The 11,827-nt window shown below is 37.3% G+C and overlaps 1 protein-coding gene across 2 annotated transcripts in view; it reads right to left on the reverse strand.

Annotated features, from left to right (window-relative positions):
• Positions 1-1,636, reverse strand: part of LOC148828514 (serine/threonine-protein kinase PAK 3) — a 64,835-nt gene extending 63,199 nt beyond the window's left edge. For both annotated transcript variants that reach the window (XM_088925371.1, XM_088925370.1), the window contains exon 1: positions 1,571-1,636. The gene's annotated coding sequence lies outside the window, so the exon portion shown is untranslated. The remainder of the gene's footprint in view (positions 1-1,570) is intronic.
• Positions 1,637-11,827: the final 10,191 nt, after the last annotated feature.

The following is an 11,827-nucleotide window of genomic DNA, read 5'->3' on the forward strand; positions in this document are numbered from 1 at the left end:
TGACCTCCAGAGCATCCTGAAGAGCCACAACTTCAATAAACATAATATACCTATCTATATTTACCACAGTATATAGAATATATATCGACCTATAGTATGTATAATAATCATACTATACCCATATCCACTTCAACACTTCCTTGCTAACAAAAATACCTTTTCTATCTTTTTTTTTCAAACCAGAACATTCAAATCAAAAGTATCTTCCTTCTTTTCAGCTAAACTATTTCAGATGCAGACAGAATAAATCCTCCACTTAAAAATTCCTTTACTGTAGTATGTATCTTATATATTTATTTAATTCTGTTCTCAGACTCAATATTCAAATGAGAAAACAAAAATCAAATCTAAAGTCACCAACATACAGCTGTTAGTTTTATACAGATAAGAAGAAATGCAGGAAAATTTGAGATGGGATCTGTTATTTTATTCACTTCATTTAATGGGAGAGATTAGACAGTTTTTGGATGACATTTAAACATCAAGCCTTTCATTTCATGACTGCAGGTTGACCAAATACACACATGGTTACCAGTACTGGTCACATTACTTTGTACTGGGAGAACAGCCTAGCCTAAATCTGTGCAGCAAATTGCATGATGACACAGCAGCAATGGCAACATCCCCCAGTCCTGTCATAAAACGACACTCTTATTCGCCAATATCTCACCATTTATCTTGTTCACTAACATGGACTGGCTCCACTTCTAGGAATAGGGTGAATTTCTCAAACCAATTAAAACCCGAACTCACAATCTCTCAGGTTGAATTTTGTCAAGCACATCCCCAGAATAAGCCCAGCCTGCCAACTGAAAAATAGAGCTTTCATTGGCTGCTTGGGAAATAGGTGCATATTGATTGACCCCAGTAAGCAGTCATTCTGCACAAATAAGAGAGCTTCTGTGGACCTTGTAACTAGGAAGGATAAACCATCTCCATCCACATACACAAAAAAAATTCAGACACTGCATATTTCTAATGCCCAACACCATACCACCCTTTCTAGATAGCATCTCCTGTCAGCCCTTGCTTTGAAATTGAGAGTAATATGATTGGAGTCTTTCAAAGCATGGTAAAATGGCATAAAAATCTAGCAACATAAATAGCCTTAAAAGATTAATTTCCTTTTAAAAAATGATTTCTTTGCCTAAAATGAAAAGGAACCAATCATTCGACAACCAAACCATGCATTAGCTCACTCAGTCCTCAAATTAGCCGTGCATCTTCCTTCATTTTTCTACTTAACAAGCCATTGCAGTTGCTGCTGCACACACTAGTAGGAACAGTATACTGATTCAATGCACCTATTCTTGCTTTCAATCTCGCACAATAACAAAGATGCTCTATATGGAAAAAGGGATGTGTCAGGGGTGGAGGAATAATCCTGAAAAGCCACCAGAAAACATCACTAAGCTGTTAGTTATACATGCTTTTTTTATAGCAGAGAGAGACAAAGTGCACATCAATAGTGCTTCCTTTTATAGCAGGAACCAAAAGCAGAAAAAATACCCTACAGAAAATGCCTCTGTCCACATCCAACTTATTAAAACCAAGAGATGTTGGGGATTACCTGAATTATATCTTGTCATTCTTTTGCTCAGTATACAGCCTTCGGGTCCAGTGTTCTGATGAATTCATCGCAGGATATCAAAGCCCTAGTGACAGTCCATCGGCAGGATTGCCATTCTGTTGTCAGACCGGTCCCTGACCCCAAACCCTGGCTGTTGAACAGGCTGGATGCTTCACTGGCTTCTTGCTGTTCCCTAGTCCATGATGTCATCCTTGCAGCCCAGCCCATTGGCTGACAATAAACATGATAATAATGCCAACGGCACTAGGGAAGAACCAGACGGAATTAGTCTTTTGTTTGGGAGCTGACAACACTGAGTAAGAAGCAGAGAGGGAAGCTGGATTTTTTTTTATTTTGCTTTGTGTGAAAGTGACTATGTGTGAATCTTTGCGGTCTCAAAGAATGTTATTTTGAACATTAATATAGATCTATGGTATTAATTAACAAAATGGTTGGCAATATTGTAACACGTCTCTGGTTAAACATTACAGTGCAGATACTAGACTTTATTTTGCTTTTTAACTGTTTCATTTTTAAGGCAAACTGGAGTAGCTTTCATGGAGTGAACTGTTCTTTTAAAATGAATAATTTAGCTCCAAGGGTGCTTAGAGGGGTGTAAACAAACAAAATCGTAACTGCAATCTTTTAACATAAAAACAACAATGTACAGAAATACCTAGTATGAAGTCAGAAAGTTCATACGAGGTAGTATAGCAATACTAGTATGAAGTCAGAAAAGTTTTAAGTCAGAAAAGGACAGAATATGAAAACTGAAACAAAACGAATTGCAGTACAAGATACAGAAATCACAAAGATAAATTAAACGTTTCTAGGAATCCAGGGTAGTAACAACACCAACAATTGTACATACTGTAGTACACAATGGACACATTTAAATACCTGGCAAACATTAGGAGTTCAGGTTCAGTGAGTCATCCAAGCAGCAAATGTCATCAGTGTGGAACTTTTCCACAGTAAATACGATCTACTGTATACTGCTGTAGTAAACAGAAGCCACTGAGTCCAAATTCTAAAGCTGCTGACCACAAAAATTAACTGCATTTATTCATGGTGTAAAAAACACTCTGTTTTATGTTACCAAAAGCCCCATGAAATGAAGTTTCATTCATATTTACTTTATTAATCCTTTAGGCATATAACTTTGCTATGAATCCAAGCCTTCTTGCCTGCTGTACAGTACATACTTTCCTGGGTGATTAAAGATGCCTTTCTGAACAGTGTCTAATTTAGTAAAACGTCCACCAGACAGACTAGAGTAAGTTTTGTGGGTGGTAAATATGAAAAGGAGCTGTCAGCCAAAACTTGTGTTTCGTTATAAGAGAAGATACAGTAGCTGTTCCGTCCTTTTTCCCCTTTCCGCAGTCTCCTGACAGACCCAAGCTACTTAGCAAAATGGGTTTGATTAATGACGTCAGATCCACTCAGGAAAAATGTTTTTTTAGATAAAGAAAATGTGTTTCCTTACATTGAAATTACAAGCAAAGGGCAAAACAGCAAAGTGTTGTAAGTTATTGAGCATACCTATAACATTACCATGATTAAATACATCAGAGTGCATGACTTATGTGTGTAAAATGTGCACTGATGTTATATTGTTAATCAATAAAAGACACATTTAGGATAATGAAATACCTGCCTTGACTGTGAATGACTATATACACATGTAGTATTAAAATAGAAGGATGCATTAAAGCTTTAAACCATAATTAAATGGCAGTGCCAAAGCAATGTAATATGTGTAAGTGGTCCCCTGTACAGTAAAAGTGGTTCTTTGTTCATGTAAATTATAATAAAGATTCTATAAAAATCCTGCTTTACCAGTCTCAGTGATAGTACACAGATATCCTGGAAGATAAAGATATATCCCTGTTAATTCTAAACAGACTCCTGTAGTGTTCAGACAGAGATGACTAGCCTATTGCCCCAAGCCTTGCAGGTTCATTGAAAGGCAGTAAAAGCGGAGACAGCAAACAAAGCACTTGCACTGTTTGCCCTAATTTGCCTATGATGTCATCTTTTTCCCTGCTCACCTATGATTGGCTGGCTGGCCCAGCATCTGCTCAGATCTCAAGGCTAGCTGCTTGCCTGAGGTAGAGACCTATCAGAGCTGCTTTGAATCACGGCTGGTTGTCGTGACAACCCATGTAATGTCAATTCCTCTTTGGAGAATAATATGCTTGTTCCATGATGGGATTCACTTATGGGGAATTGGACGCCTGGAACTATTTTTTGTTTGATGACACCTGTCTTAAAGTGGTGACTTACTACTACAAGCAAAAGAACCCTTTTCTATTCTGAAGCTGTATGGCCTATCCAAAAAGATGAAAATTAACCTAACTTCATTTTCTTCTGGTGTTTGTGGAACCGGCAGCTGTTGTAAAAACGTACAATCATTAAAAGAATCGTAGAGTCTTTCAGCTCCACATGGCATTTGGTTCCCAGTTTACTCAAGTCAGATGAAAGTTATTTAGAAAATCACCTGCAGGAAAAGGGACACAAAAGATGCAAAGATCATCTAATTTGTCAGTGTTGACACAATAAATCTATCAATTTTAAACACTCTATAAGTAAAAAAGAGCAAACTCCATTTAACTCAATGCCTGAGCTTCAGCCTGTTGGGCCTGTAAATATGTTATTGCATTTTTTCACATTAAAAAAACAATGCAAAGGACAATTTGAAATTGTTTAAAGCATTATGGTATCACATAAATAACATTAAAATATCAAATTTTAAAAAGATAACTTCAAGTCAAGCTTTTCCATTTTTTAAACATGTCATATTCTTTGTTTGTATCCATTAATAAGGTTGCTTGTTCAAAGAACTCTAGCAGAATAGTTAGAGAAGATCTGTCTTTTCTCAATCTGTGTTGACTATACAGTAGCTACAATCCTACTACCATGCAGATGATCCTAAAGCTCTATTCCAATTGGCTTTTCCATACTTTTACAATTAATAGATGTAAGAGCAATGTGTCTATGGTTGCTTGTTTTAGAGTTGTTGCCCTGTATGACATTTGCAATGCTTCAGTCAATGGGTATTACCTTGAATGGCTGCTTGTAGTTTGTTAGCATGTCTGCTTTGAGTCTATGAATAAAATCTCTTGTTTCCAAGTGCAATTTATATAATATAGTCAGAACCTCGAGGTTTGTTTATTTTAAGTCCCTTATGTTCTTGTAACACCTCGTATTTAATAAATACGTTTTAAACAAAAAACCTATATGCAGGTCATGCACTGCAGAGGTGACAACTAGGACTAGATATAGTAGAAATAATGCCTTGCAATGCAGTCTGATCACCCTGATCACCCTGTGGTCTGAGTGGGTTCTAATGCCCCAGTACAGCAATGGGGACACTATACTGTAAAAAAAAGGGTTCTCATTCAGACAAAATGTAAAACTGAGGTCCTGACTCTCTGTGCTCATTAAAAATGACATTTCTCGAAAAGAGCAGGGGTGTTACCCTAGTGTCATGGCCTCCTAATAACCCCTATCTATGAATTGGCTTCATCACTCTGTTCTGCTCCCGATTGTTAGCTGGTGTGTGGTGAGCGTTCTGGTGCACTATGGCTGCCGTCGCATCACACAGGTAGGTGCTGTACATTGGTGGTGGTGGAGAGGAATCTCCATTACCTGTAAAGCAATTTGAGTGGAATGTTCTCCCCATGTTTGTGTGGGTGAGCATGAGGATTTTGAAGTCAACAGGAAAAACTGACAGGAAGCCAGTGCAAGGACTCCAGGATAGGAGCAATATAATCACTTGCACTAGACCTGGTCAGGATTCTGGCTGCCGAATTTTGGACATAATGGAGTTGTGCAATGTGGATTTAGAAACTCCAGTGAGAAGAGCTTAACAGTAGTCGATTTGACAAATGTGAAGTAGACAAATGTCAAGAAATATCAAGTAGACAAATGTGTTGTTCAGCTTTTCGGCAACAGTTAGTGGTAATATAGGACATAGACTGGCGATATTTCTGAGGTGAAATAATGACCTTTTGACGATATGTTGCACATGTTGGTCAAATGTCAATCCTGGATCAAATATCACCCCAATTTTTTCAATTTTGACTGAAACTCAACTTCAGTACCATCCACAGATAGGGTTACAGCATTGGCTTTACAAAGTTGATGGGGGGTGCCAATATGCATGACTTTAGTCTTGTTACAGTTTAAATGAAGGAAATGTTGAGTCATCCATGTTTTGTGTCAGAGATGCAATTAGAGAGAACAGAGACAGTCACATCAGTGTCAGGTTTGGTATGGATGTAGATTTCAGTATCATCAGCACAGAAATGATAGATGAGGCCATGTGATCTTAAAAGCTGACCAAGTGGAAACATGTAAATGCTGAAAAGTAGGGGGCCCCGTATCAAGGTTTAAGGAATACCAGACTTAACAAATCCAATCTCAGAACCAAATTCACCAAAAGAGACAAAGTGACAGTGATCAGTGAGGTAAGACTTAAACCATTTAAGAGCGGATCAAGAAGAATAAGGATAGAAAGATCGTTAGAAGATCGATGTAATTAACATATATTTGTCACTCTATGCGGATGTTAATCTTTCATTTAATTCTAATATGTAATGTAGATCAGTTCTACACATTAAAAACTTACCTGATATCTTTTGTAGTCTATCTAAATGTAGATTGCGTTGGTCAATGGAAAGTCCCAATGCCTCTCCTTTATTCCTTGAATCCATCTTCTAGATCAACCTCTCTTCCTTCTCATATTCTCACTTCATCACAGCCCTAAGGTTTTACTGACCTATGTATTAAAGTATAGCCTTATTTAAAGCTGATATGGTCTGCTACATGGTTACACTACATGGTAGGATTTCCATTATGAAAGAGAATTTATTTCCTCCCATAAATTTTATACTTTATATGATCCCCATTTCATTCAGACCAACATATATAGAACAAATAATACTGTTTTCACTAGTTTCATTCAGAATTGTAAGCAGCCAAGAGTCTGGTTGACAACTGTGCAAGATTTTGTTAGCCTGGGTTCACCTAATTTTAACTAATACTGCTAGACTTCAAACCTGAGACTGTTTACTGTTTACAACATAGTTGGATTGTGGAGGATCAGCTTCATGGCAAGCAGCTAAGGAAGGTTTAATTAAAGCCAATCAGAATTCAGGATCTATTATTTTCTGTTCCCAAGGGCCAGGCTTTCTCTTTTAAATGGGTCCAATAATTACAGAATCTCTGATCATTTGGAGGAAAGTCAACCACTTTCTTAGAATGGGATTTCACTAATTTAGTTTTTTTTTTAACTGACAGGTTATGTAAGCAATGTAAACAAGAACTGTAAAATCCCTTGATAACATTTTTTCTTGCAATGGCCTGCACACATTCCAGGATTTGATGGAGACTTACTTGCTTTCTGGGATTTCCTATTTTATTAATCTTAAACCCCACTCATTTCACGCCACTATCTATTGTGTTTCAAAAAACACAATAAGGAGTCCATTCACACCTGTGCATTTGTATTTAAACAAAATGGTGATTTTCTAAAAAAAATGTTAAAAGGTGATGGAGTATGACAGAAAATAATAGCTGTATTTACGACAAAAGCAGCTCTTCCTATACAGTACGACTTTTCTCATCTAAAATTAGTCCCTTACCAGTTCTACATGTTCTATGGGACAGTGAACTAGAAAGCTGGTTGAAGCTGAAGATTGCACCAGGTCCTCTCTGTCACAGATGTACTGTACTCTTGGCACATACAGATTTACCCTGTACCTACTGTACATACACGTTTTGGGAACATCCTATAATAGAGTGTTTTTGTATGCAGGGAACTAGAGTGCTTTTGAATATGACTGCCAAAGAGCCAATTGTCTGCTCTCTCTAAATTACAATTCAACTATCATACCCTGTTGCAATGTGTAAAGAAATTCATGCTGTCATAATGCAGTGTTTGAATAGATTAAAAAGAAAGTGCTTTTCAGATTTCAGATCAGATTTTTAATTTCCATTAATAAATTTCATTAGTTATTTAAAATTATTTAGCTTTACCAATTGATTGATTAATGTTTAATAGTTTGAAAGCACAGTAAGAAATTGATCCTCTTGATTAAGACCCTGTTAGTGTGCATGAATCAAAACTTCATTTTTTAAAGGACAATTGTAAACTCTCAGTCCATTTTTTTCAATTCTTCAGTCTGGATTCTCCAGCTCTTCATCTCATAGCATTTAAAAAAGGAAAAATTAGGTTATTCATTATTTTATCTGTCACACATATTTAGGAGTACGGCAATGGCTGTAGTGTTTCTTTCTGTGAAACAAATAAGACACACAATTAGAGAATTAAAACAAAAACATAAAATATATAACTAATGTGGTATAATGTGGTATTGCATTTCTATGCAATAGATCAGTAAATTACACTTCCATGATGGTTTAACTAATACCCTCACCAGATCAGGGAAACCAAGACCCATTATAAGAGCCAGGCCTAGCAACCACCTGATAGTCTGACCAGCCTCCAAATCTGAGGCCAGCACGGCTCCCAATGAGCCAATTTACCCCACCCTGTTTAATGCTGCTTCACACTCTCCCCAGTGCTCAGTATTAGGGTTTTTACTTCCATTTTCGCTACGACTTACTACTTGGTTTTTGGCTTCCTGACCCTGGTTTGTTCTCCGACTACGTCTCCTGGTTTTGGTTTTGGTACTTTGGTTATCGTTCTGGTTTTGACTCTCGGCTTCTTCACGGCTTACGGCTCTGCTTCTGGTTTTGTACTTTTGCACTGGCTTGTTTACCTACGGCTTTTGGACCTCGGATTGTTATATCAACTACACCTCTGGAGAACATTCTGGTTTTCTGCATATGGTCCTTACTACAATTTCCCAACATACGATAATGATGTATTTATATAAATAGGCGGCCAGTTAATAATGCTGTATCATTTAAAAACGTATCTTTATGTTAAGACTAATCATTTGTTTTCCTGTTCTGCAGTGACAACACATAATTCCTTGCAAAAGTATTCTACCCTTCCTAAGGAGTCTTATTTTGTGATACACATTTTTTAAACTAAGTATTTTCTATTTTAAATTTAAGTATTTGTCCTGCTGAATAGTGAATTAGAGGTAAAGATTTGAATGAAAAAAACAGTTTCCCATCTACAGTATGTAGCCTTCAGCCAATCAAAACAGGAAATGCTGTCCATCAGGATGATTGTACAGCACACATTTTGCCTCTCTGCCAGAATGACAAAACAATATCATTTAATTCAGGAAGGTCAAAAAGCTCACACATAATCATGTGTTGAGTAATTACATCTAACTCATATTTCCTTTGGGTTTCTATTATAAGACTTACTGCTTGTGTTTAGAGTTTGGATGCTGCAACCATACAGTCTTAAGAAGTCTGTACAGTCTCATTTTTACATTATTCTTTTTATAAATTCACATGCTGCATTTGAACAAATGAGCGAACATTTCAATTGCAAGGCTTAGAGCTACTGTATAATGCTTAACCTGACACATTCATCCTGAATGTGTGAAAACCTGGCCCTGGACATTTTTGAAGTGAGATCTTTGTTATAAAACCGACCTTCTTACCACTTGATGTCATTGAGTTTGTAAGGAAGGGAATCGAAAGAATTTAAGATACTCATAACAATGCATAGTGTTGATACTATCAAGTGTGATAAATAGTCAAAGTCAAAATCCCCCTTATTGCAAACCTACCCTTTGGGTTGTTAGGAATTTTTTCCTGAGATTCAAAAAGACACAGATACAGACAAGAGAAAGAAAAAGCATAAGTAAAATTTGTGGACACAACAGATGGTAAGTCACAACGAGTTATTTTTGAAGCTGTGTGGACCACTCTGTCCTTCTATTTTCTCTCCTGAGACACTTAAGTTCCCAAACCAGACTGTAACAGAAAAAATTAACATGTTCTCAACTGTTGCCCTGTAAAAATGGATGATGGTTTCCTGAAACACACCAAACTTTCTGAGATGCCTGAGAAAATAAATTTTTCACCATCTGGTGTACATTGATCTCCCGTTTCAAGGTGTTAGAGATTGTTGTGCCAAGAAACTTCCTCCACTATCTAACCATCAATCACAAGAGGTTGTAATTCTTTCCTGTCACATCTGAAATCAAAGATTTCAAAGATTACCTCTTTGGTTTTACTTACAGTATATTGAACTGGAGATTGTTTTGACTGCACAAGCGCACCAAAGCAGTGACCTCATTCCTGTACAGAGATTCATCATTTTTTGTTATTCACCCTACCAGGGTAGTATCATTGGCAGACTTAATTATTTTTTACAGTTTCAGTAGTAGATGCACAGTCATTGGTATACAAGGCATACAGAAGTGGGAAGAAGACAACACCCATAGAGAGTTGTCTTACACATCAGGTGTGAAAGCATTAAAACAGGTCTGATACAGATTTAAAAACGTTCTGTGGATTAATCATAACCACCATGTGTATTTTTTGGGGGTTTATAAGGTTTTGTTACTATAAATTGCAATGATAAAGTACTATTACTAATGCCATGCAAAAAAAGTCACTATGACCTCTGTGTGGCTTGTCTTATGTCTAGAAATTTTGTCTCTACTTTATATTTAACTCCACTGAGTCAACATTTATTTATGTCTACAGTATTTTTACAGATATGACCAGATGGCTTTATTTTTACCTACACTGTTCAAGGCTTTACAATTGACAGTTGCTTGCTTTCAAAAGACAAACACGGTAATGCACTTGGATGTGAGAAGTCTTGAAGCCTATTCAATGAGCAAGGAAGGATGAGTATAATTTTTAATGTACTGTTCAGTCCTAAACATAAGCATGTTGCTTCTACACCATACAGAGTGTCTGTATGGAAGTCTGTGTATGGGTGTTGTGTTGGGTTGTGCTGACATGTTTTTGTTTGTAAATAGATGGATCTCTTGTGATGGTCAACAAGTCAGAGGGAGAATCACATTTAGGCAGAGAAGGGATAATATATTGGACTGTTCAAAGTTGTAGCCTTATTACAGCCCAACCCCCGTTCTGTGTGAACCCAAAGTCATTACACTACTATTGATTCCATTAGCAATAACCATTCTTCTTGTCATCACGTTTTCCCCAGTTATATCCCAAATCCAATGTTTAACCCCTGGAGTGGTTTACAGATGTGAGCATAGTAAAAAAACCACAACATGCACATATAACATTTAGCTTTAAGTTCTCAGGTGAGAAGAATCACAAGAAAATCTTTTTTCCATTAAAGTTGGTTGTCAGTACTTTCTACACAATGTGATCTTGTTGGGCACATAGCACACATTTCTTGGACTCTTTAGGTCTGAAACGGATTAATGTCTTGGCGTGACAAATGTGGGAGTTGGACAGCAGCTTTGGGACTATGTTTACTTAAGATATATATATAAATAATGGCAGGGTTTTTTTTACGGGTATTGTGTTTTGTTTCTCTTTTGTGTCTCATTCCCTCTCATTTTAAGGTCTTCTTGCCACCTGGCACAAACAATACAGCACACTGTTTGCCAAGATACCGTGACAATTATGACACAGTCACAGGGGACACTTTAGATGAGGGTGGGTTCTGAGCAACTGAGACCACATCTGGAAAAGAGGGATAGAGAAGAAAGACAGGACAAGTGAAGGAGGGACACCATGTCATCTGCAAACGGTCAGTTCCTTAAGTGGTCCTCCAACTTGACATGATCCCCCAGTATAAACTTCAGGCACTGGAGGTCTGGGTTTTACTTTCTCTCTCACTTACCCTGTTTGTACCCAAGGGAGTTAAAATTGGTCATATGGCTCCAAGACTTTGAAGACAATCAAGATGCCAGCAAGACAACTCAAAGACCACACTGAGTTTTTTATATCAGTTTGGCATGAAGAAGGATGCCTGGATGGCTGGACTGACCTAAGTAAGTACTCCTAAGGAGTACAGATGGCAACAGCTTGGGCGAGAATCTTGGCGCAGGAACATTTGTGATTTTGACTTAAAGTTCGACTGGAACTTTTATATGGACCTGGCAAAGATTGGAGAGAGACAGGACTGTGCAGCTTGCAAAAACCCCTCCTTGGGATATTTCTCTTTCTGGCTGTACACTATGATGTTAATTTGCTTTTAAGTTATGCTCCCTTTTTAACAACGGGGGTAATTACTTTATTGTAAATGCTAAAGAAATAGAAACTGCAATTATGTAATTCACTATACCTGTTTTGTGCTGGTCTATGGGTGCTCTGGTGGCTCTGGGGGAT

This window comes from Atractosteus spatula, chromosome 9, assembly GCF_055471065.1.
Source record: "Atractosteus spatula isolate fAtrSpa1 chromosome 9, fAtrSpa1.hap1, whole genome shotgun sequence".
NCBI classification, from domain to species: Eukaryota; Metazoa; Chordata; class Actinopteri; order Semionotiformes; family Lepisosteidae; genus Atractosteus; species Atractosteus spatula.